General features: G+C 45.3%; 1 long non-coding RNA gene across 1 annotated transcript in view; it reads left to right on the top strand.

The window, feature by feature from the left end:
* The first annotated feature begins 6,592 nt into the window (after window positions 1-6,592).
* Window positions 6,593-26,490, top strand: part of LOC143809591 (uncharacterized) — a 28,003-nt gene continuing 8,105 nt past the window's right edge. The window contains exons 1-2 of the long non-coding RNA XR_013222350.1: window positions 6,593-6,634; window positions 20,264-20,330. This is a non-coding gene — a long non-coding RNA (uncharacterized LOC143809591). The remainder of the gene's footprint in view (window positions 6,635-20,263; window positions 20,331-26,490) is intronic.

The raw sequence follows: 26,490 nt of genomic DNA, 5'->3' as shown, positions 1-26,490 counted from the left end.
TTACGTGGCCAGTGTTATATACTGCGTGGCCTGTGTTATATACTACGTCGCCTGTGTTATATACTGCGTGGCTGCTATATACTGCGTGGGCTGTGTTATATAGTACGTGGGCTGTGTTATATAGTACGTGGGCTGTGTTATATACTGTTTGGGCTGTGTTATATACTACGTGGCCACTGTTATATATTGCGTGACCTGTATTAACGCATCGGGTATTCTACAATATGTATGTACAATGCCTACAAGTAGTATTCAACCCCCTGCAGATTTAGCAGGTTTAATAAGATGCAAATAAGTTAGAGCCTTCAAACTTCAAACAAGAGCAGGATTTATTAACAGATGCATAAATCTTACAAACCAAAAAGTTTTGTTGCTCAGTTAAATTTTTATAAATTTTAAACATAAAAGTGTGGGTCAATTATTATTCAACCCCTAGGTTTAATATTTTGTGGAATAACCTTTGTTTGCAATTACAGCTAATAATCGTCTTTTATAAGACCTGATCAGGCCGGCACAGGTCTCTGGAGTTATCTTGGCCCACTCCTCCATGCAGATCTTCTCCAAGTTATCTAGCTTCTTTGGGTGTCTCATGTGGACTTTAATCTTGAGCTCCTTCCACAAGTTTTCAATTGGGTTAAGGTCAGGAGACTGACTAGGCCACTGCAACACCTTGATTTTTTGCCTCTTGAACCAGGCCTTGGTTTTCTTGGCTGTGTGCTTTGGGTCGTTGTCTTGTTGGAAGATGAAATGACGACCCATCTTAAGATCCTTGATGGAGGAGCGGAGGTTCTTGGCCAAAATCTCCAGGTAGGCCGTGCTATCCATCTTCCCATGGATGCGGACCAGATGGCCAGGCCCCTTGGCTGAGAAACAGCCCCACAGCATGATGCTGCCACCACCATGCTTGACTGTAGGGATGGTATTCTTGGGGTCGTATGCAGTGCCATCCAGTCTCCAAACGTCACGTGTGTGGTTGGCACCAAAGATCTCGATCTTGGTCTCATCAGACCAGAGAACCTTGAACTAGTCAGTCTCAGAGTCCTCCAAGTGATCATGAGCAAACTGTAGACGAGCCTTGACATGACGCTTTGAAAGTAAAGGTACCTTACGGGCTCGTCTGGAACGGAGACCATTGCGGTGGAGTACGTTACTTATGGTATTGACTGAAACCAATGTTCCCACTGCCATGAGATTTTCCCGGAGCTCCTTCCTTGTTGTCCTTGGGTTAGCCTTGACTCTTCGGACAAGCCTGGCCTCGGCACGGGAGGAAACTTTCAAAGGCTGTCCAGGCCATGGAAGGCTAACAGTAGTTCCATAAGCCTTCTGCAGCGCCCCAGAGTCCTGGTCGTTGCAGTACTGTGGTTCCGCCACTAAGAGGAGCTATAGTACGTCTGATGGCACTGAAGGAGTTCATCTGGACAGGTATCACAGACACCAATACATTTCACAGCCGGGCCACCAGGGGGAGCTAAGGGTTCTATTCATTAGGCCACTCCCCACCATTGTGGGTAAACTGGGGGTCAGGCAGGAAGTTAGAGTGCTGAGTGAGAAACGAGATCAAAGCAACAAGGAGAATACCAGTAGGAGTCGTGCTGTAAGACCGAGGCAACATCCTACTGAGGCGCACAACCGGTGGCCGGAACGCCGAGGGAGTATTACAATATTCAGCTTCAAGCAATACTCTAAACCAACGGCAGGACAGTCAGTCTAAGGCGGGCTGTCTCACCCAAATCACCTATGCAGTCTTGGGGGGCAACTTGTGGAGAGGGGCGACTCTAGGGTCCCGGAAGAGCTCCGAGCCTACCCGTCATACGGGTGCCGTCCCAACCGTAACATCAGGGAGGGACGGAGGATTAGCAGAACATCATCTAATCGAGTTGTGAGGGAACTTAAGAAACAGACACAACAGTTGTGGGGACTTTCCGTAAGCACAGCAGGGAAGGACCACAACACATAGCGCTAGCAGGAAGGCGCAGATTTCCACCTGTTAAGAGAACTCTGGAGGTGCCATTGGACCGGCCGGACTTGCGCAGCCTGGTTATCCGGATTCCGGACTGCGGACCCAGAGATCTTCAGTAAAGAGGTAAAGAGACTGCAACCTGGTGTCCTCGTTATTTACTGCACCGCACCACTACGGCATCACCACCACCATCATCTACCCACATCTATTACTGTACGCCCCTCAGCAGGGTCACGGACCGGGTCTAGCCACCGTGACAACCCCAGAGCAGAGACTCAGAGGCCCGGTACCGGGTACCCCTCGGCCCTGCGGCAGTGGGGGCGCTGCACTTCCACTTCCGGATGATGCTCCCAACAGTGGAGACAGGTAGGCCCAACAACTTGGAAAGGGTTTTGTACCCCTTGCCAGCCTTGTGACCCTCCACGATCTTGTCTCTGATGGCCATATGTATATGGCAGCCACATAGTATATAGCACAGGCCACATAGTATTTGTCTGCTATATACTACATGGCTCCTATATACTATGAGGCCTGTGCTATATACTATGTGGCTGCTATATACATACATACATACATATTCTAGAATACCTGATGCGTTAGAATCAGGCCACCATCTAGTGTATATATATATATATATATATATATATATATATATATATATATATATATATATATATTTATATATATACGCACACTGCTCAAAAAAATAAAGGGAACACTTAAACAGAATATAACTCCAAGTAATTCAAACTTATGTGAAATGAATTTGTCCACTTCGGAAGCAACACCGATTGACAATCAATTTCACATGCTATTGTGCAAATGAAATAGACAACAGATGTAAATTATTGGCAATTATCAAGACACCCTCATTAAAGGAGAGGTTCTGCAGGTGGGGACCACAGACCACATCTCAGTACCAATGCTTTCTGGCTAATGTTTTGGTCACTTTTGAATGTTGGCTGTGCTTTCACACTTGTGGTAGCATGAGACAGATTCTACAACCCACACAAGTGGCTCAGGTAGTGCAGCTCATCCAGAATGGCACATCAATATAAGCTGTGGCAAGAAGGTTTGCTGTGTCTGTCAGCGTAGTGTCCAGAGGCTCGAGGCGCTACCAGGAGACAGGCCAGTACACCAGGAGACATGGAGGGGGCCGTAGGAGGGCAACAAACCAGCAGCAGGACCGCTACCTCCACCTTTGTGCAATGAGGAACAGGAGGAGCACTGCCACAGCCCTGCAAAATGACCTCCAGCAGGCCAGAAATGTGCATGTGTCTGCACAAATGGTTAGAAACTGACTCCATGAGGATGGTCTGAGTGCCCGACATCCACAAATAGGGGGTTATGCTCACAGCCCAACACCTTGCAGGATGCTTGGCATTTGCCACAGAACACCAGGATTGGAAAATTAGCCACTGGCACCCTGTGCTCTTCACAGATGAAAGCAGGTTGACACTGAGCACATGTGACAGACATGACAGAGTCTGGAGACGCCGTGAAGAGCGATCTGCTGCCTGCAGCATCCTTCAGCATGACCGGTTTGGCAGTGGTCAGTAATGGTGTGGGGTGGCATTTCTTTGGAGGGCCGTACAGCCCTCCATGTGCTCACCAGAGGTAGCCTGACTCCCATTACATACCGAGATGAGATCCCCGGACACCTTGTGAGATCATATGATGGTGCGGTTGGCCCTGGGTTCCTCCTAATGCAGGACAATGCCAGACTTCATGTGGCTGGAGTGTGTCAGCAGTTCCTGCAAGATGAAGGCATTGAAGCTATGGACTGGCCCGCCCATTCCCCAGACCTGAATCCGATTGAGCACATCTGGGACATCATGTCTTGCTCCATCCACCAACGTCACATTGCACCACAGACTGTCCAGGAGTTGGCGGATGCTTTAGTCCAGGCCTGGGAGGAGATCCCTCAGGAGACCATTCGCCACCTCATCAGGAGCATGCCCAGGCGTTGTACAGTAGGGAGGTCATATCGGCACGTGGAGGCCACACACAATACTGAGCATCTTTTCCTTGTCATGAGGCATTTCCACTGAAGTTGGATCAGCCTGTAATTTGATTTTCCACTTTGATTTTGAGTATCATTCCAAATCCAGGCCTCCATGGGATATTCATTTTGATCTACATTGATAATTATGATTTGTTGTTCTGAACACATTCTACTATGTAATGAATAAAGATTTACAACTGGAATATTTCATTCAGAGATATCTAGGATGTGGTATTTTAGTGTTTCCTTTATTTTTTTGAGCAGTGTGTGTGTGTGTGTGTGTGTATGTATAAAATATATATAATCTGTAGCTGTGTCATCATAACATGAGGGGGCCCAGAGACATTTCTTGCTCATGAGAACCCAATCTGTCAGTGTCCTCCCCTGGCCCCCAGAGTGCCACATTCCCTTTAAAAAATAAAATTTATACTTACCTAATTTTCTCCTCCAACGTTGTCAGTCACCAAGTCCTCTGCCTGGCATGCAAGCATCAGTCTATGCAGGCGGCAGTGGCGCAATGCAGTGACATCTGTAGCCTGTGGCCTACAAGACACCACAGGCTGGTGATCTTGGTCTCCGAGCTACAAATCCGGGCCATAGCTCCAGATCTTTGACACTAGTCACCAGTTGTTTTTTTTTGGGGGGGGAGGGGGGTACCTATGAGAAAATCACATCACACACAAAAAATGGACCTCAAACTAAAACTGAATGGAAAGCAAATCCAGCACATTGATGAAAAATTGTCCAATTTTTGCATACGAGCCAAATTACAGACGTGATTTCAGCCTCACACGTACAATGGCATAAGACCAATCCAAACACAGCAGCACTCCACGAGAATTTGAGATGTAGACAGTAGGTTACCAACCCAATAGCATTTGTAGAATATAACTTTGTCTGAACATCAGCAATATAATGCAGCTGAGGTTTTTCAGGTTTTCCAAAACGACAAATTTTTCACGCATAAAAACAGATTTTTCAAGCAGATTCTCTTAATTTTTTCATCCTTTAATTTAAAGTGGTGTTGAAGAATTTTTGAAGCTTTTTTCCCATGAAAGTGTTTTTTAGCAGTCACCCGAGTTATATGCTGCCTATACGCCAGTCTGAGAGAGCACAAAGAGTTTTTGAAGCAATTTTTAATGCGATATTTGCAAGGCATCCACTACAAAAATCTTCCCAAAAATCCCATCTGAACATAACCTAAAAGTGTATTTACACCAGACGACCGCAGTTATTAAACGACCGTCATTCAGCTATATACAAGTTAATCAACGATTGTTTAATGGTCAGTTTCGATTTGAATTCTATGCACAAAGAACGACCGTTAACATGATTGTTCTTAGAATATCATTTTTTTTTAAACAATACATTTTTATTGAAGTTTGCATATATGATACAGGAAAAGAAGAAACTTTAGTATTATCATATAGTACATTACGTCATAACAAGGGGGTAACAGTCCTTCATTTATGTTCTGGTAACTGGCAATAAACTTAAGACGAGTCATATCAAAGGACGAGTGTAAAAACGACAAAAACACACACAAAAGGAGGGACAAGGGTTAGGGGAAGGGGAATGGAAGGGGGACCCGAGAAGAGGTTATAATAAATTCATACCCATTTGGGTAATTTTAATCAGAAGCCTGAGGACTACGGTTAGATAGTCAAGATACCGGAATAGCGAAAGGGGTGTGGCTGGCGTATTCTGCCCAGGGGAGCCAAGTAAGTTCGAATCTCTCTACTTTGTCAGTGAGTATAGCTGATAATTTTTCGTTTACCATGTACCTTGATAAACGAGATTTAACTCCCGACAAATCCAAGCCAGGTTTTTTCCAAGCCGAGGCTATAGTTTGTTTGGCTGCTAAGAAAATAAACGTGATAAGGGCTCGGGAATATTTAGAAATATTGGGGATATGGCGGTACGAACAATCCAATTAAAGGGACACTGTCACCTGAATTTGGAGGGAACAATCTTCAGCCATAGAGGCGGGGTTTTCGGCTGTTTGATTCACCCTTTCCTTTCCCGCTGGCTGCATGCTGGCTGCAATATTGGATTGAAGTTGATTCTCTGTCCTCCGTAGTACATGCCTGCGTAAGGCAAGATTGCCTTGTGCAGGCATGTACTACAGAGGACAGAGAATGAACTTCAATCCAATATTGCAGCCAGCATGCTGCCAGCGGGTAAGGAAAGGGTGAATCAAACAGCCGAAAACCCCGCCCATATGACCGCAAATCTGTCCCGCCAAATTCAGGTGACAGTGTCCCTTTAACCGTTGAATGTGTATTTTGTTAGCATTCTAAGGAATCTTTTTCAAAGCATACACCCACGGTATATTCAATATTCATCTGAACTCTTATCCATATGTATCTCTGTATATGTCCTTCTACATACAGATGTGTTTGCAATCATGGACTCGTGCTTAATCTTTTTTTGATGCTCCCTATTCTGTCACTAGGTAGTAATGCTTTTTATTCCTGCCCCCTTTGACTTCGCTACATCAGCAAAAAAGAAGGTTCTCTTTCCCTCCTTCAAAATTATATCCAGATGTTCCTACTACCCCCCAGCGCTGGGAACCTGGGACAGATGTGGGAGGGGAAGCTGAGCCGGAACAGCAGAAAGACGGTACAGATGGAAAGTCGAGAGTGTGTGAGGTCCGCACAGAAACAACAGTAAGGATTAACTTATGTTGAGATTCAACGTCGAGTGCATCGTAGGTAAACGGAGCCTGAAAATTCAGTATCGCAATTGATGCAAAGTACAACAAAAATCATAACCGGGGCGCGAGTATAGAAAACCCAAATTCATGCACAAAGGAGAGTATGTAACATGCTGCATTTGTAGGATGAAGAATAATTTGTTTTGGTACTTCTTCATTATTCAGCTTCTGCAGCCAGATGCCCAACCTTAGCCTCACTTGCGTTGCACCTTTGGTTCCATTTTGTGGCCTCAGTTTCTACCTGGTTCTTCCTTTGCTCTTCTGACTAGGACCTTCTCGAGGTGTTTCACATTGGTCTGAAACCTCTGGGGAGATGGTTTGGTTACCAATACCATGCTCCCAATACCAGACCCTGGACTAAAAGGCGAAAACTGCAGCTCTAAGGCAACTACTTCCTCAGTGAAAATTAAAGGGCTTGTCCTATGAACAACAAATATCACCTATCCACCGGATAAGTGCTAAATATCCATCGTCTAGGGTCACCACTCACCACCAAATGGGGAAACTAAAGTCTATATTAGAGTAGAGCAGTAGTGTGCATGTTCAACCACTGCTCTACTCTATGTCTGTAGGGGTGGTGATTACATGTGTGCACTACTGATCCCATTCTTATGATCGGTGTGGACCCCAGAGGTTGGATATTTAGCACCTAGGTGGATAGGTGTTATATGTTGTTTATAGGAAAACTTAGGAATGGGTTGTCTTAGTGCAGCAGTTGTAACTGATATATTCTGGGGTTGGATATTGGGAGCATGGCATTGGTTAAATCAGAGAGAAGGAAGGTGGTGGAGAAGATGGTTATTGCACCTGAAATACCGAACTACTAGACGTTGTTCTAGGTTAACCAAAAGTAGAGCCACAAGTGCCGTCAGGCTTTCATCCTATGGTCAGAGATTATTCTTATGGCCAATGGATTGGGTCATGTAAATAGTTTCGCACACTCTCTAGGAAAAAGCCTTGGTGGTGCTCCTGATGGTGGATAACGGAAAGGTCCCATTGCATATTCGTCAACCACTGATCAGCAGTGTGTCATAATGTATTGTTAAAAATTATTATGTATGCCTCCTATTCATTACTGGAAAAACAAAGCAGAACAAGTTGCTGGAGTTGACGTAATATCCTTCGGTCTAGGAGAACTTAAATCTTACTACAAATATTCACAGATATGGAACCAATGGTCAGTCTCATGTCTGAGAACTCGCAGGCCCAGTATAGGAGACTGACTAACCCCACCAATAGTCTATCACCCAGTTTACGTACAAGATATCCAGATCAAGGTGTAATATAAAACTTTAGACATAAAATAATTTCTCTATCACTAGAAATGTCTTATCAACGGGAATTTGTAATCAAGGCAGACAGAGACATGTGTGCCACATGTATTGAGAAATTTTGCCAAATTTTTCACACCATATGCACCATTTTGATGCTATTTACACCAATTTTGATGGGTTTATATATTTAATATCTTATATGGCACCATTATATTCCACAGCACTTTACAGATATTATCATCGCTGTCCCCATTGGGGCTCACAATCTACATTCCCTATCAGTATGTCTTTGGAGTGTGGGAGGAAACCGGAGAACCCGGAGGAAACCCATGGAAACACGGGGAGAACATACAAACTCCTTGCAGATGTTATCCTTGGTGGGGTTTATTCATTTTAGAACACCTCTCCTATACTCTTTATATTATGTAAAAAATTAAGCAGATCCTTTCAAACACCTACATTTTTTTTAGCCAATTGAATTGATCTTTTAAAATTGATCCAATAGCGACAGTCTGTATGATGAGATTCACTTGATATGAATTTAATAATGTCGTCTTCTAGAGCCACTTCAATAAAGAACTTTAGTGTTCTAAAACTGCAAAAAGTTACGATATTTAGTTAATCAACACAGAATTTGCCTTTAAAGTGAAATAACTTTATTTATTCATATTTTTGTGGGATTTTTCCACCAAATTTTACCCAATTACGATTATTTATGACTTTAATGGAGTGTTATTGAAAAAGGATCAAGATTGACCTTGCACATGACTTTTTTTTTCTATATTTCATTTTTACTACATAAGTTGGCAGGTAGCTAGAAATGAACATTCCTGAACATGGGTCAAAGTGCATTTCATTATAAATATTGTTGAGGGTCTCCTCAACTCTGATGTGGTCTCATTTTGGCGGGAAGCAGCAACAAATAAAAATAAAAGATGAATTAAATTAAAATGTAATATTTAAGTCAAGAGTCTTAATGTCTGTAAAATCTGCATCTTTAGCACCTGTAGCTATGGGTTGGAGAGTTTTATAAATAATAAAGACAACCTGACAGCTGATTCATGCTGCCATAACCACGGCCATCTTGAACCAGAGACCGACTCTGTTATTGCAGACATCACTGTTTCACTGTGGCGTTTCAGAAAACTTTGAAAATGCGGTTGGGGACGATGCAACCTCAATATTCAAATAAGGCATATGCGACATACATAATTATTCGAATATTGGTATAAATGCAGATTAATCCATAATATTAAGGATACATTGTGCTGTCAGTTGACAGTGTCCAGGCTGAATCTGCTTGGGTCTCCAGCTTCTAATGGCAGTTATCGCCCCAGGCCCTAACAGGTGCCACACTATGCACTACTGCTAGGCCACAAGTCTACCACTGTGGGCCACAGACAGTTCTTTCTGCCACTGACAGTGGGTCTCCCGTCAACCCTCTCCCATTGCCTTCAATCCCCAGAAAGAAAATTCACTGTCACGATTCCTCTGCTCAGAGTGTCTGGGACTCTGTGATGGACAGCTCTGTCTTCCTATCCTGTGCTGGGGCGTGCTGAGCTGTCGGTGCTTTGATTGACAGCTCGGTTGACTTTTCTGATTGGAAGGTGCAGAGATTTCCACAGGTGTTCCATGTTCTTGGTAGTTGCCCTGCTATTTAGGTGAGTTGTCTCTCTGATCACTGCCAGTCAAAAGCTTGTTCTAAGCTTGTGCTCTCTGGTGTGTTCACCTGTACCCTGTGCTGTAACTTCTGATCTTCTTCTGTTGCCGACCTTTGGACCATGTTCAGACTACTCGTTTATTATTGCCCCTTTGCATCTGATATTCCTCTACTGACCTTTGGACTGTGATCAGATTACCCGTTTGTTATTGCCCCTTTGCTTATCCGCTATTTCTCTGGTATTCTGACCCTGGCATGTGACCTGACTTACGACTTTGTACTTTCCCTTGGTTTACAACGTAATTTTTTGGCATTGACCCCGGAACTTCTGACTGTGCTAATTCATGGCCTAGCCGTGGGTTGTGACTAGCGTCACACTCACACTCTCCTCCACTCACATGCAAGAAACTCTGTTTCACCAATTGAGTCTCGGGTCACATGACCAAATTACCATTTCTCCAATCACCTATCCTCCATCTTAGCCTCAACTATCAGGATCTCCTATCCTCTGCATTGATTTTGCACCCTTTGCTTCACCATGTCCTAGTGTTTCTGGACACGTTTTCATAGGGCTTGGTTATAAACCAGTACAGGCCTTGCTCCTAAAGGTAACTTGTTACAAGTCGGGTCGATGACTGACTTGCTGCCCTGACCTCTGTAACTTTTGTATTTTTCTGCTGCATCTCAGCAGGTCACATGTCCCTGTATCTAGCTTCTGCTTGCCTCCCATTCAACCTGTCCTTTGGTTCCAGTGTAAGATGCCCAAATGAGGTAGTGGTGGGCGAGCTTCAGTCTCCACTTGATTTGGCATCCTACAGGAAACTCGTGTCCCAATCCCGGTGTGCTGCTGTGTGTGAGAAGCATCTCACTTACTCCAGGGCTGCTTGCCTCTTCTTCTTCTGATTCCAGGTATCCTTCTTCTTCAACCAGGGCAGCAATCAATCCAGTGTTAGGGCTAGCGGAACGCACCGAGTAAATAGAGATGTTTTTATTGATATTGGTGCGTTCGCAGCTCGGGGTCCACCATGCAGGAGTACCTGCTGCTAGCAAATGGCGGCACTATATGGCGGTATGGACTAACTCAGTTAATTCACCGAGTAGCCGTGAAAGCAAAGCACTGTGCCCTGATAGACTTCACAGAGGCACAGGCTAAATGCCCAAACAGAGAGCAGTCAGTGGTCACGCATGCACACAAAACTCCTCACCAGAGGTGCCAGCATTCTAGGGGCTTATTTCAGCCAGGTCCCTGAATACATACAAACACAAACTCCTCGCTGGAGGTGCCAGCATTCTAGGGGCTTATTTCAGCCGGGTCCCTGAACACACACTCACGTGACCACACTGGCGCAAAGCACATAACAAAGAACAATACTAGCGCATGGCCGTGTGGCCATGCGAGCCTTAAATAGTTGCAGCACGTACAGGACCTTCCTAGAAGGACCAATGAGAGGCTGCCACAGAGGGTGAGCACCTACAGGACCTTCCTGAAGGACCAATGGCCTTAGCTGCAGTATCTGATCATGTGACCCTCGATCTCCACTGAGAGATCTTACTCTGGGCATGCTCAGAACGAGAAAAGCAGGACTTAGCACCAGAAGCGTCTGCTCGCCGCTGCCCAGCACTGACTTCAATGGCAGAAGCAGGAAAGGCAGCAGTAACTCTTTGTACAGAGTCAGACTGAGCGAGACGCTGGGACCGACGTCTCCGCTGAGCAGGCTCCACTGCGGCCAGAGAAGAATGGGAGACCGCAGCGGAGATGGCCCGAGATTCCCCCTGTGCAGAGGCGGGAACTCGACCCCTAACATCCAGGTTCATAAAAACAATCAGATTTTTACTTGGTGAATGGCAGCATTTACAATATATACAGGCAGGTACAGAGGATAAGGTCCAATGTGTTGTCCTCTTTCCCACAGGTACCGAACACAACTTGAACCCTGGTTCTCAGTATGAGTAGAACATCCCTTTTACAATCTCTTCCAGTTCTTTTTTTTGAAGCAGTATATCTCAATTCCATCTCACTCTGCCTCTAGAGGTTTGAGTCCAGTTTCTCCTGCAGCTTCACCGAAGTGTGCCTCCAGGCACCGACATCTATTTTGAGGTTGCCAGGCCGGCAAAGGGTGACTCTTACAGATGGGTTTTCTGGCAATCATCTGCCATGAGGTTCTGGGCTCACATCGTCCCTGGCACCTCCGTCTTGGCCTGTCACTTGTCACTGCTCAGCACACTGTCACTTCCTGTCCTTTACACTGACTTACAGTTCCTCCTCCCAAACTGGGTCGGCCATACAGTTAACCCTGTCTAAGCTAGCTACAGTCCCAGTGAGTGTTATCCTATTACAACATGCATGAGCATCAAATCCTTTGAACCCCTTTAGAGCATCAGGGAGCAGACCACCTGCCCCACCACTGCTACACTAGTACTCTTTAATTTTCCAACATCTATTGCTTCTGATCACAAGATGTCAGTATCTGTGGACAAATGCTTTACAGTGCATTCTTATTACATGAGTCACTCCTCTCCTTTTAAAAATTTCGAATGACTAGTCCAAAAAGTAGGGCACCAGTGTCATCTCAGGGCCCCCGGTTCTCCTAGATTGACAGGTCTCTTTCCATAAGTGTATTGGGAGAGACCTGTCAGTCAAGGGGACCAAGGCGGGAAGAAGCTACTGGTGGAGACTTGCCTTCTGAACTAGTCATCCTAATCACATTAGCCACACTTTTCTCTGAAACATTGGAGCATTTTCAGTGAAAACAGTGAAACATACATGGCTGCAATAATTCAGCCGATCATTGATTCATTCTGCCCATGATTTCATTATGCACATGATTTAATATCTTGCAAGGAAGGAATAGGAATATATTTGGGCACATGGTCATCATAAAAGAGGATCCTTTGGTTTGACACCACTCTAAGAGCCAGAAAAAGAAGCCAAACTCTGCTTCCCCTGACAATGAACCTGCAGCAGCCAGATTTATTTTATAAAAAAAAAAATAGTTTTTGTAGGATAACTGTTTTGAAAGAAAAGGCAAAAAAAAACACATTAAAATAAAAAGCATAAATCACCTGCATTTCACATAGCATGCCATCCCTTGCTGATAAATATATGACTTTCCTCCATTTCTGTGTAGGTGGGATGCTTACTGCATTTTATGCGCTCAATGATTTATTAGGACCTTTTAAGATCACTTCACTCTTGACTAGTGCTAGCTTCTTGTTAACTAAAATAAACCCGGCATTTTGGTTTCTAATATAAACAAAAGGAACTTGCTAAGCTCTTCCTCGTGGATGAAATTCTTCACCCTCTTACTCATTATGTTATTCATCTCTGTACTTTGTCCAAATCCACAATGTCCTATATTTGACCTTGTGCCAAAAACAACTTCCACATTTGAATCTGGGGCTTATGTGAATCTGAACTGAATATCAAGCCTCAGCTCAGGTTATTTTGGACCATATTCACATAAAACCTCAGGCAGGCAACTGTATTGTGGATTGCATAAACCTGCGCCCACTGTCTGCTACGGCCATTCATATTAGTACATATGAATCCAAAAGTCGCCCTGTCAGCAGGGGGCTTCAGAAGGTCAGCACTGCTTATTTGGTTATTTTAAAAATGTAAGCAGCCTTTGCCTGCTGTCTCCAGGACCTCTGCTACATGTTTCCTGCGTGCCTCAACTGCCTGCTGCACTGAAACCCTTGGCCCATGTGCTCACTCGGACATTGGGCTTTGATGAGCCACCTAACCAGGTGAACCTAATAATACCTAATAACACCTGATCCTTCTTTCCCCACCATCATCTGTAAGGCCGGTTTCACACGTCAGTGGCTCCGGTACGTGAGGTGACAGTTTCCTCCCGTACCGGAGACACTGACACACGTAGACCCATAAAAATCAATGCATCTGTTCAGATGTCATTGATTTTGTGCGGACCGTGTGCGGACCGTGTCTCCGTGTGCCAAACACGGAGACATGTCAGTGTTCGTGGGAGCGCACGGATTACACGGACCCAATAGAGTCAATGGGTCCGTGTAAAACACGCACCTCACACGGACATTCTCCGTCTGGGGTCCGTGTGGCGTGCCGGAGACAGCGCTACAGTAAGCGCTGTCCCCCCCACATGGTGCTGAAGCCGCCATTCATATGTTCCCTGTAGCACCGTTTGCTACAGAGAAAATATGAATGATAGTGTTTAAACTAAAGATCCATGTGTCCGCCGCCCCCCCACCCCCTGTGCGCCCCCCCCGCTGGTCAGAAAATACTTATCCGGGTCCCCCGTCGGCTGTCGCTCCTTCCTGGTCTGGCCGCGCCTCCTACTGTATGCGGCCGATTACACTCATGAATATGTGGCTCCACCTCCAATAGGGGCGGAGCCGCCTATTCATGAGTGTAAATGAGCGGCCCCACGTGACCGCATACAGTAAGCCGCGGCCAGACCAGGAAGGAGCGACTGCCGACGGGGGATCCGGGTGAGTATTTTCTGACCAGCGGGGGGGGGCGCACAGGGGGTGGGGGGGCGGCGGACACATGGATCTTTATTTTAAACACTATTCTTCATATTTTCCCTGCAGCAAACGTTGCTGCAGGGATGATATGAATCGCAGCTTCAGCACCATGCAGAGTGGGTACCACACGCTCCGTGTGGTACCCACTCGCCATACGGGCGGCACACGTGTGCCGCAGGTATGGCCTCCGTGAGTTCCCAGGCACACGGACACGGATAACTCCGGTACCGATTTATTCCGGTACCGGAATTATCTGGACGTGTGGGACAGCCCTAAGAGGAGAGTCAGGAGACCCAATTTGAACAACATATTAGGCTTTGCTGTAATGTGTATGTTACGCACCTGTTCTAGCTATCCCGGGCTCCGCTTCCTTCCCCTGTGTCCGCTGCCCTCTGCTGTGCTCCATGTTTGGGTTTGCCCAGAGTGGATCAATGACATCATCTCCCTAGACATATTTAGGGCCAATTTAGACACCTATGCCTTGGGATTGAGATCGTAGACCTAGGCTCTAGACTTCAATGTTTGGTTCTGTGCTTTTACTTGCATTCATACCTGCTGGGTTCCACTTCGTCTGTCCTGCTGCTTCCAAGAATCCTGTGTGTGCCAAGTCCTCACTACCCATATGCCTCCCTGCTTGCTGCACCAAAGCCAAGTCTCCACCTGGACCTGAAGCTTAAAAGATCCACCTCACCTGGGGAACCTAACAATATAGAGTAGTGGTGAGTGAATCTTCCAAAATTCTAATTCAGCAGTTCTCTCAAATTTGGCCATGAAATTCAAGTTACGCTGAACTGTGATGCAAATCAAATGTTGTTTATTATGCACTGGAGTCTTTCATAATAAACCTAGGGTGAAAGAAAATGATAATTCTTACCTCGCTACTCATCTCTCCCACTGTCACTCCCCATCCAGTCCTCCATGCAGCTTCCTCCGAACTCTTCTTTCCATCAGCACCTCAAGTGATGTCCTCTTCCTGCACCTTCACTCTGTGCCGTGGACTCCGTGGGTGGCTATTATTTTTTTTCTTCACCCTTTTTCTGGCACTCTACAACTAAGATTCCATTTTGTTGAATTTGCTCAAATAATGTAATAAAAAATGTATTCAAGAGAGTCAAAATTTGTTTGTAAAACTCTAGGTTAAATTATTTTGCCTTGAACTCCTTTGCTCCTATTTAGGCCAACGTCACACACATTATGGCCATAACATTCATAAGTGAACTTAGACCGGTGAGTCTATCCTCATCGAATTTCAGGTTAGTAGAACCTTGGATGGGTCAGATATTGCAGTCATAATAAAAGAGCTAAAATGCAGAATAAAACTTAGTGATTTTCCATGGGCTGTTCTTCAACACTTTGAAGATGTTGTAAATGGTAACTGGAGGTGAAATATTACCCTGGTGTTTACCTAATAAATTTAATATTCGCTCATTGTGTTAATATTTGTAATCCTGTCATATTTTGTTACAACTAAATAAAGTAAATCTGGTTTCCTTGCCACTAGAGTTGAGCGGAACTCTTGAAGTTCAAATTCACCCACTTTACCAAATTTCCCTCCCAAATTTGTAAATGCTTGGAAAACACACATGGGGGAGATGAGAGAGAGAGAAGCAAAGAGAGATAGAGGACTTCACTGACCAAAAGAGCTTACACTCTACAACAGAAAGAGAGGATACCTCTGACCATGAGAGCTTATTCTCTACAGGAGAGAGAGGACCCTGCTGACCATAAGAACTTACACTCTACAAGCGAGAGAGGTCTTTGCTGACCATGAGAACTTACACTCTACACTAGAGAGAGAACCTCACTGACCATAAGAGCTTACACTCTACAGGAGAGAGAGAGAAGACCCCGCTGGCCATAAGAGCTTACACTCTGCAGGAGAGAAAGGACCTCACTGACCATAAGAGCTTACACTCTACAAGAGAGAAGACCCCGCTGACCATAATTGCTTACACTCTACAGTAGAGAGAACTCCACTGATCATATGAGTTTACACTCTACATGAGAGCAAGAACCCCTCAGACCATAAGAGCTTACTCTCTACAGGAGAGAGAGGACCCTGCTGACCATAAGAACTTAGACTCTACAAGAGAGAGAGAGGTCCTCGCTGACCATGAGAACTTACACTCTACATTAGAGAGAGGACCTCACTGACCATAAGAGCTTACACTCTACAGGAGAGAAAGGACCTCACTGACCATAAGAGCTTACACTTTACAAGAGAGAGAGAGAAGACCCCACTGACCATAAGCATTTACACTCTACAGTAGAGAGAACTTCACTGATCATATGAATTTACACTCTACATGAGAGCAAGAACCCCTCAGATCATAAGAGCTTATACTCAATAAGACATCCGCCAACCATAAATGCTTATACTCTACAGAAGAGAGAGAGAAAGGACCCACTGACTATAGGAGCTTACACTCTAAAAGAGAGAGGACCACCACTGACCATAAGCCTGACTCGGCAGGCTAGAAAAGGAACCCTGCCTGTTGTGAAATTGGATTTTGGGCTCCCCCGGTGGCCACTGGTGGAATTGAACTGGTGTGCATCATCCCCTCTGTTCACCTGATTCCATCAGGATGTGGGAGTCGCTATTTAACCTTGCTCCTCTGTCACTTCCATGCCGGTCAACATTGTAATCAGAAGCCTTTCTGTGCATGTTCCTGCTGCTAGACAACTCCCAGTTAAGTTGGACTTTAGTCCTCGTTTGTTTTTGCATTTTGTTCCAGTTCACAGCTGTAGTTTCGTTTCTGTGTCTGGAAAGCTCTTGTGATCTGAAATTGCCACTCTGATGTTATGAGTTAATACTAGAGTCTTAAAGTAATTTCAGGATGGTATTTTGGATAGGGTTTTCAGCTGACCATGAAAGTGCCCTTTCTGTCTTCCTGCTATCTAGTAAGCGGACCTCAATTTTGCTAAACCTATTTTCATACTACGTTTGTCATTTCATCTAAAATCACCGCCAATATATGTGGGGGCCTCTGTCTGCCTATCGGGGAAATTTCTCTAGAGGTGAGCCAGGACTATATTTTCCTCTGCCAGGATTAGTTAGTCCTCCGGCCGGCGCTGGGCGTCTAGGAATAAAAAACGTAGGCAACGCTACCCGGCTACTGTTAGTTGTGCGGCAGGTTTAGTTCATGGTCAGTTTAGTTTCCATCCTTCCAAGAGCTAGTACTTATGTTTGCTGGGCTATGTTCTCTTGCCATTGAGAACCATAACACCTGCCAACAATACGAACTTACACTTTATGGGAGAGAGGATCCCTCTGACCATAAGAGCTTACATTCTACAGGAGAGAGACTTACCCAGTGACTCTAGAGCTGTAAAGTGCCTATGTTGTACAAACTCTGCTCCACTGGGAACCGCTGATGTGTGATGGCCCTGGTACTGACCATCACTGTACAAGTTGTGATAATCAATAAGATGTAATAACTACTGGACATTGTGGGGAGGCCCTCTTGGCAGTGCAAAATAACATTAGCTTGATCTCTGATGCTTTCGCAAGGTGGGGAATAGTGAGGGCAATTTTTATATTTTTGGAGAACTTCAAATTAAGTCTCAAAATATTTGATTTCATGTGAAACCGCGAATTTCAAGAAATTCTACTCATACTCGATCCTCCAAGCATCGATCCGCTCATCTCTAGTTGCCGTTTTTTTTTTTCTTTTCTTGACAGTAACCTAAACATCACCGGGACATACTGTAACTCATAAGTCTGCCTGAAAGTTCAGAAGTGCCTACTGTAGACTTGTCTATATTTTTACTCCATCATCCCCTTTGCACACTGTCTTACAATCCCAAGGCCGAGTACACATACCCACATATCCATTTCCCATCCCATATGTCTTTCATTAGCCCATTCAGAAATTCCATTCAGATTCCTCTAGAAACAATAAATACCCTGAACTGACTGAACTGGAGCATTAAATGTTGTCTGCCAAGCATAGTCTTTGTTTTTTCATATTAAATTAAATCTCATTCATGAGCCAATGAAAAAGTCGTGAGCAAGACTAGTAGACAGGGTGCGGCGATGGACGTATGTGGGGAGCTTCTAATGGGATCAATGTGTGCAGAGTGTGTGAAGTGGCTGTACCGGGCGAGAAGTTCCCATTTCATACAAACATGGAAGGCTTTGCAGATTTATGGTAATGGAAAAACTTGGAAAACAAAGGTTTTCTACTTCAAATCTATGAAAACAGAAAAAAATGCTCAGATTGAATAACATAATTGAAGCCATATCGGTTTGTAAATATTCTTTCAGAAGAATTTTCAGCAAATGTTTCCAAATTCTGACCAAGCATTAAAATTACCATTCCAAATCAAACAGAACGTAATTCTTCATGGACTTGGGGTGAGCAGCACAATCACTGGTGACCCTCATCAACATTTCTTTTCCTAACACAATGCAGGTTTTGTGCTTTTCTTTTTTTTTTTATTGTGTTTTAACTTAAACCAGGACTTAAATACAAAATATAAAGAATTTTCTTTGCAATCAGTGATGCTCCAGCCTCATGTTGTAAGAACATTGGGGCATATTTATTAGGTGCGCCAGAATTGTAGGTCAGATTTATGTCGTACATACCGTGCACCACTTTGGTTACATTTTTGGACCAAGAACTGTTGAAAAGAAAACCTACCAAAAGGTACAATAAAGTTAGAGAATACTCTCTTAAACACTAAAACATGGACACGACACGGATGAAACTTAATGTGTGGTACATGTTTACAATTGATCCATTGACTTGTATGGATCCGTGTGATCCATGCTGCAAACCAAAACGGACATGTCTACGTGTTTTGCACATGGACACAAATATGAAGGAGGCCTAAAGGTACCTTCACACTAAGCGACTTTGCAGCGAGAACGATGACGATCCGTGACGTTGCAGCGTCCTGGATAGCGATCTCGTTGTGTTTGACACGCAGCAGCGATCTGGATCCCGCTGTGATATCGCTGGTCGGAGCTAGAAGTCCAGAACTTTATTTCGTCGCTGATCACCCGCTGTCCATCGCTGGATCGGTGTGTGTGACGCCGATCCAGCGATGTGTTCACTTGTAACCAGGGTAAATATCGGGTTACTAAGCGCAGAGCCGCTACCATTGTAAAAGTAAAAAAAAAAACAGTATATACTCACATTCTGATGTCTGTCACGTCCCCCGGTGTCCACAGGGTTACGCGCTGCAGCTCAGAGCTTCCTGCACTGACTGTGTCAGCGCCGGACGTAAAGCAAAGCACAGCAGTGACGTCACCGATGTGCTCTGCTTTACGGCCGGCCGGCGCTGACACATTCAGTGCAGGAAGCTCTGAGCAGCAACGCGTAACCCTGTGGACGCCGGGGGACGTGACAGACATCAGAATGTGAGTATGTACTGTTTTTTTTTTACTTTTACAATGGTAACCAGGGTAAATATCAGGTTACTAAGTGCGGCCCTGCACTTAGTAATCCGATGTTTACCCTGGTTACCCAGGTGCTGCATGGGGACTTCGGCATCGTTGAAGACAGTTTCAACGATGCCGAAGTCGTTCCCCTGATCGTTGGTCGCTGGAGAGAGCTGTCTGTGTGACAGCTCCCAAGCGACCACACAACGACTTACCAACGATCACGGCCAGGTCGTATCGCTGGTCGTGATCATTGGTAAGTCGTTTAGTGTAACGTTATCTTAAGAGTATGTGCACATGGCGTCTTTTAATTGCAAGTGTACCCACTTTTTTTTAAACAGAAGATGTATCAAGATACCGTTGGCTGCATTTTTCTTGTCTCGTTTGGTGTCTTTTCAGTTTATTTTTGTAAGCACCAGAAGAATGGACCGGTCCTTTCTTTTACCCTCTTCACGGCTTTCGAAGCCTGCACTGGTTTAAGAGGTTATAAAAGACAAAACAAGCAAGTCTAACTAAATATAGCCCCAATATATGTTAAGATATTTTTCCATTGTGTTTTTCAGTCTCCATCAGAGGTACAATACGTCTCGATGATTGACTTTTGTATAATTCCGTACATGTATACTTGCTATACACCAGCCCTGTAGAGGCCAAAAGGACATTCTTCTTGTGATAATATGTCACCCTATCCCTGCCACCAGTCAACGCTGGCTTCTCTCCCGTCTTGTGACATGTGCCTGTCTCTGCTTCTGTCCCCAGGCAACACCATCGCTCTGGATGCAGACAACTCTAGCTCCATGCGATAAAGGAACAGCGCTCCATCCAGGTGTGTATGTAGCGCCCCCACTGCCACAGGGCCGAGGGGTACCCGGTACCGGGCCTCTGAGTCTCTGCTCTGGGGTTGTCACGGTGGCTGGACCCGGTCCGTGACCCTGCTGAGGGGCGTACAATAAAGGTGGAGGTATGGGATGATGTTATGGTGTGGTGAAGTGCCGGTCGCAGTAAATAACGAGGACAACCAGGTTGCAGTCTCTTTACCTCTTTACTGAAGGCTTCAGGGTCCTCAATCCGGAATACGGTTAACCGGGCCGCGCAAGCCTGGCCGGTCCGATGGCACCTCCAGAGCTCCCTTTGCAGGTGGAAATCTGTGCCTACCTTCTAGCGCTTGTGTATTGTGGTCCTTCCCTGCTGTGCTTACGGGATAGTCCCCACAACTGTTGTGTCTGTTTCTCGTGTTCCCTCACAACTCGATTCTCATTCTGATGTTCTTCCTCGTCCCCAGATGTTAAAGTCAGTACGCACCCGTATGACGGGGAGGCTCGGACCTCTTCCGGGACTCTAGCGTCGCCCCACTCCTGTTGTTACCCCCGTGTCTTCCTAGGTCAATTGGGTGAGACAGCCCGCCTCTAACTGACTGTCCTGCCGTAGGCTTGAAGTATTGCTTGGAGCCTAGTACTTCCTCGGCGTTCCGGCCACCGGTTATGCGCCTCAGTAGGATGTTGCCTCGTCTTACAGCACGACTCCTACTGGTGTTTCTCCATCTTGCGTTGATCTCGTTTCTCACTCAGCACAATAAACCTCGCTTCTTGTCCTTTCTTGGGGCACCGCCGCTATATCGTGCAGGCGCGGTCCCGTAACGTTCTCTCTGGTTGCCAGGCCTCTGTCAGGATCCCACCCCTGACAGGGACCCCTCTGAATCTTCCCCCACAACACCCTCTGCCACAAGGTGTTGCCTGGTTCCAACCCAGTCAGCTTTCTGCCCTAACTTCCTGCCTAACCCCCAGTTTTACCAGACTGTGAGGAGTGGCCTAATACATAGTACCCTTAGCTCCCCCTGGAGGCCAGACTGTGAAATGTATTGGTGTCTGTGATACCTGGTCAGATGAACTCCTTCAGTGCCATCAGACGTACCATAGCCCCCCTTAGTGGCGGAGCAACAGTACTGCAACGACCAGGACTCTGGGGCGCTGCATGTAGTATAAAAGTAGAAGTTTATTCTGCCATATAACAGCAACGTTTCGGCCCAAAAGGGCCTTTGTCAAGCATAACATAGCGTGCTCATGACCAGCTTTAAATAGTGTGTGTGCCACACAGGGCACCAATCACCATTCAGCCGCACACCACCCAATAAAAAATACAATACAGTACAAAAAACAGACATCTGACATGTTTAAAATGCGCTTCACCAACCGCCCACACCTCCCCCATGAGTCACCCACATAATCCCCTTATCATCTAATATTTGACCTAATCTACTGTTGGTATCTCAAGCAATCAGTCTCCAGCATCGGGGTCGTCACGGAAACCTCCACCAATCCTTACGAAGCCATGTGGGAATTGTAAACAGAGCGGAGCCAATAAGATTCCATCTTCAAACGGCGCCAGGAAACTTCATACCGTTCAGCCTATCACACGACCCGTAACATACCCCAGAGCTCAGGATGTCATAGCCTGACATCATCACCAGAGGTACGGCTCACCACCTGGACCACAGTGCAGCGGTGGACGGGACACATAAGCGCACCGCCAACCGGAAGTATCCGCACCACGTGACCGCGAGGCGGACCTATCATCGGCCGTGCACGCCCACCCGTCCATCCACAACACTGCGTCCAGTCAGCCAGGAGCGTCACCTAGGCGACCAAGACGCACAAGGATCAATGGCACCACTAATCCAGAAGGAAAAACAAAACATACATAATGTTAAAACATATACCACCATATTATCAATGATTGCCAAGTAAGTGATAGCATGCCCACATCACATCATATACGCGCGACAGTCGAGAAGCACAAGGAGGGGAGCTGATATAAAAAGACATCCAGACTGTCACGACCTGTCCGTTGATTCCAATATACCCCAATCCTTTTGACAATCGACTGTAGCAATATTGTCCTAAAATATAACAAGAGGGAAGAGGGGAGACAAAGGGAAGAGAAAGAGAATGTAATATGAATATATTCACATAGCGGAAGGGAGCATTAAAAGAAACATATACCCACCATGATGCCCACCCAAAATTAAGCAGCACAGGTATGCAGATTAAAATCAATATTCAAACCTTTAGGTTGCAAAGACCCTAGTGTATAGATCCACCGTAATTCCTTCCTTTTAAGAATTTGTACCCTGTTACCACCCCTCCTAAGTGCTGAAACACTATCAATAACCCTAAATCTCAATTGATTTACTGAGTGTCTACTCTCAATAAAGTGTTTAGGGACTGGTAACTCTGTAAGCCCTGTTCTCACCGTGCTCTTATGCTTGCTGATACGGGCCCTCACTTCCATGGTTGTTTCACCTACATAGGTGAGTCCACACGGGCACACAATCATGTATACAACATAGCTTGAAGAACAGGTGTATCTCTCTTTCAAAAAATTTTTTTCTCCAGTGTGTGGATGGTAAAAAAACTTCCCTTTTAGCATGTTATTACAACAAGCACAGCCCAAACACGGGAAATTCCCGTGTTTGGCTGCACTCAGGGTACTCTGAACCAGGGACTTTGAGGCCCCAATATCCGATTTTACTAGCCTGTCTCTGAAATTACGCCCCCTTAATCTTAAGGAGTTGGATATCTTTCATGAGTTGTTAAATCAGATATATCCGGAATTAAAGTTCACTCTGACATCCTCTATGACACAGGTACAGTTCCTGGACACTTTGGTTTATAAGGACGGTAACAAACTTTGCACAGATATTTTTGTGAAAGAAACCAATAGGAATGGCCTGTTGTCTTTTGACAGTAATCACCCGAGGAGAATGGTGAGTTCTCTTCCTTGGAGTCAGTTACTGAGAGTGAGGAGGATAGTCTCCGATGAGGAGCGAGTAGATTCACGGCTCGGTGAGATGTGTGCGAAATTTATTGCAAGGGGATACCCTGTTAGTGAGGTGGCCAGATATAAGGACAGGGCCATAAGTTGTTCCCGTGAGAGCATCCGTAAGAAAACTCGAGCTAAACCGGCATGTGACAGGATCCCTTTCGTGTCAACATATAATTTGGTGAGCAATCGTGTTGGTAATATACTCAGGAGACATTGGACCCTATTACAGCGTGGTCTACCGTCTGTTTCAAATTTTAGGATGTACCCTATGATGTCATATAGAAGGGGGCGTAATTTCAGAGACAGGCTAGTAAAATCGGATATTGGGGCCTCAAAGTCCCTGGTTCAGAGTACCCTGAGTGCAGCCAAACACGGGAATTTCCCGTGTTTGGGCTGTGCTTGTTGTAATAACATGCTAAAAGGGGAGTTTTTTTACCATCCACACACTGGAGAAAATTTTTTTTTGAAAGAGAGATACACCTGTTCTTCAAGCTATGTTGTATACATGATTGTGTGCCTTGTTGTGGATTCTGTTTGTGGGCTCCCTCTGGTGGTTACTGCTGGTACTGGGTGACTTTGGTGGGTTGCGGCCTTTGGTTTCCACCTGTCCATCAGAGGCTGGGTGTTTCCTATTTTACCTGGCCTTTCTGTCATTTCCCTTGCCGGCTATCAATGTGTTCAGATGTGCTCTGTTTGGTTCCTGTCTACCTGCTCCCAGATCTTTCAGGATAAGCTAAGTGCTGATTTTCAGTTGTTTGGTTTTTGGTCCAGCTTGCTTAGAATGTCTCTATGCTAGCTGGTTGCTCTAGTGGACTGAGGTTCTCCCCATGTGCCATGAGTTGGCACATGGGTTCTTGTAATCTCAGGATGGTTTTTTTTATTAGGGTTTTTTGCTGACCGCTCAGTCCCCTTTTGTATCATTCTGCTTTCTAGTTTTCAGCGGGCCTCTATTTGCTAAAGCTATATACATCATCTCTATGTGTGTGCCTTCCTCTCATTTCACCGTCAATACATGTGGGGGGCAACTATACCTTTTGGGGTTAATTCCTCTGGAGGCAAGTGAGGTCTTATTTTCTCTGCAGTACTAGTTAGCTCTTAGGCTGGTGCGTGGCGTCTAGAACCAACGTAGGCACGCTCCCTGGCTATCTCTAGTTGCGTTTGTCAGGCGTAGGGCAGCGGTCAGCCCAGGTTCCATCACCCTAGAGCTCGTCCGATATTTGTTATACTTTGCTTGTCCTGTGCTATCCCTAGCCATTGGGGATTCATGACAGTATAGCCGGCCCACAAAGTGTTAATTGTTTGGGCTGAAGCAGGAGAGAAAGAAGTGTTTAAGGGAAATTTTTTTTTTTTTTTTTTCCTTCAGAGTTTTGCTGCCTAGCCCTTAATTGCTGTCTAGCTGCTTCTTACCTCCTCTTAACCCTTGAATGGCTCTGATCTTAGCTGTTTATCATGGATGTCCAGAGTTTGGCTTCCAGCCTGAGTAATCTCGCGGCAAAGGTTCAAAACATACAGGATTTCGTTGTTCACACTCCCATGTCTGAACCTAGAATTCCTATTCCAGAGTTTTTTTTCTGGAGATAGATCTACCTTCCTGAATTTCAGGAACAATTGTAAATTGTTTCTCTCTTTGAAATCTCGCTCCTCTGGAGACCCTGCTCAACAGGTCAAGATTGTTATATCGTTCCTACGGGGCGACCCTCAGAATTGGGCATTTGCATTGGCACCAGGGGATCCTGCATTGCTCAGTGTGGATGCGTTTTTTCTGGCATTGGGATTGCTCTATGAGGAACCTAACCTAGAGATTCAGGCTGAAAAGGCTTTATTAGCCCTCTCTCAGGGGCATGATGAAGCGGAAATATATTGTCAGAAATTTCGGAAATGGTCGGTGCTTACTCAGTGGAATGAGTGCGCCCTGGCTGCAAACTTCAGAAATGGTCTTTCTGAGGCCATTAAGGATATTATGGTGGGGTATCCTGCGCCTACAGGTCTGAATGAGTCTATGGCTATGGCCATTCAGATTGATCGGCGTTTACGGGAGCGCAAACCCGTGCACCAGTTGGCGGTGTCTTCTGAACAGGCACCTGAGACTATGCAATGTGATAGAATTCAGTCCAGAAGTGAACGGCAAAATTATAGGCGGAAAAATGGTTTGTGTTTTTATTGTGGTGATTCAGCTCATGTTATATCAGCATGCTCTAAACGCACAAAAAGGGTTGATAAATCTTTTGCCATTGATACTCTGCAGTCTAAGTTCATTTTGTCTGTGACTCTGATTTTTTCACTGTCTTCCATTTCCGTCGATGCCTATGTGGATTCAGGCGCTGCCCTGAGTCTTATGGATTGGTCATTTGCTAAACGCTGCGGTTTTAGTCTAGAGCCTCTGGAAGTTCCTATTCCTCTGAAGGGAATTGATTCTACACCATTGGCTATGAATAAACCGCAGTATTGGACACAAGTGACCATGCGCATGACTCCCGTTCATCAGGAGGTGATTCGCTTCCTTGTACTGTATAATTTACATGATGTACTAGTGCTTGGTCTGCCATGGTTACAAACTCATAATCCTGTCCTGGACTGGAAAACAATGTCTGTGCTAAGCTGGGGATGTCAGGGGGTTCATGATGATGCACCTCCGATTTCTATCGCTTCATCTACTCCTTCGGAGATCCCTGCGTTTTTGTCGGATTATAGGGATGTTTTTGAGGAGCCTAAGCTCAATTCGCTCCCTCCTCATAGAGAGTGTGACTGTGCTATAGAATTGATTCCTGGCAGTAAGTTCCCTAAGGGTCGTTTATTTAATCTGTCACTGCCAGAGCATACTGCTATGCGGAATTATATTAAGGAGTCCTTGGAAAAGGGACATATTCGTCCATCTTCATCCCCTCTGGGAGCAGGTTTTTTTTTCGTGGCAAAGAAAGATGGTTCCCTGAGGCCTTGTATAGATTATCGCCTTCTGAATAAGATTACAGTCAAATACCAGTATCCATTGCCATTATTTACTGATTTGTTTGCTCGCATTAAGGGGGCTAGGTGGTTCACTAAAATAGATCTTCGTGGTGCGTATAATCTGGTGCGGATAAAACAGGGTGATGAGTGGAAAACCGCATTTAATACGCCTGAGGGCCATTTTGAGTATTTGGTAATGCCTTTTGGACTCTCCAATG

The sequence above is a fragment of the Ranitomeya variabilis genome, chromosome 2 (assembly GCF_051348905.1).
Source record: "Ranitomeya variabilis isolate aRanVar5 chromosome 2, aRanVar5.hap1, whole genome shotgun sequence".
Classification (NCBI taxonomy): domain Eukaryota; kingdom Metazoa; phylum Chordata; class Amphibia; order Anura; family Dendrobatidae; genus Ranitomeya; species Ranitomeya variabilis.
This window is presented reverse-complemented; position numbering and strand designations above follow the sequence as displayed.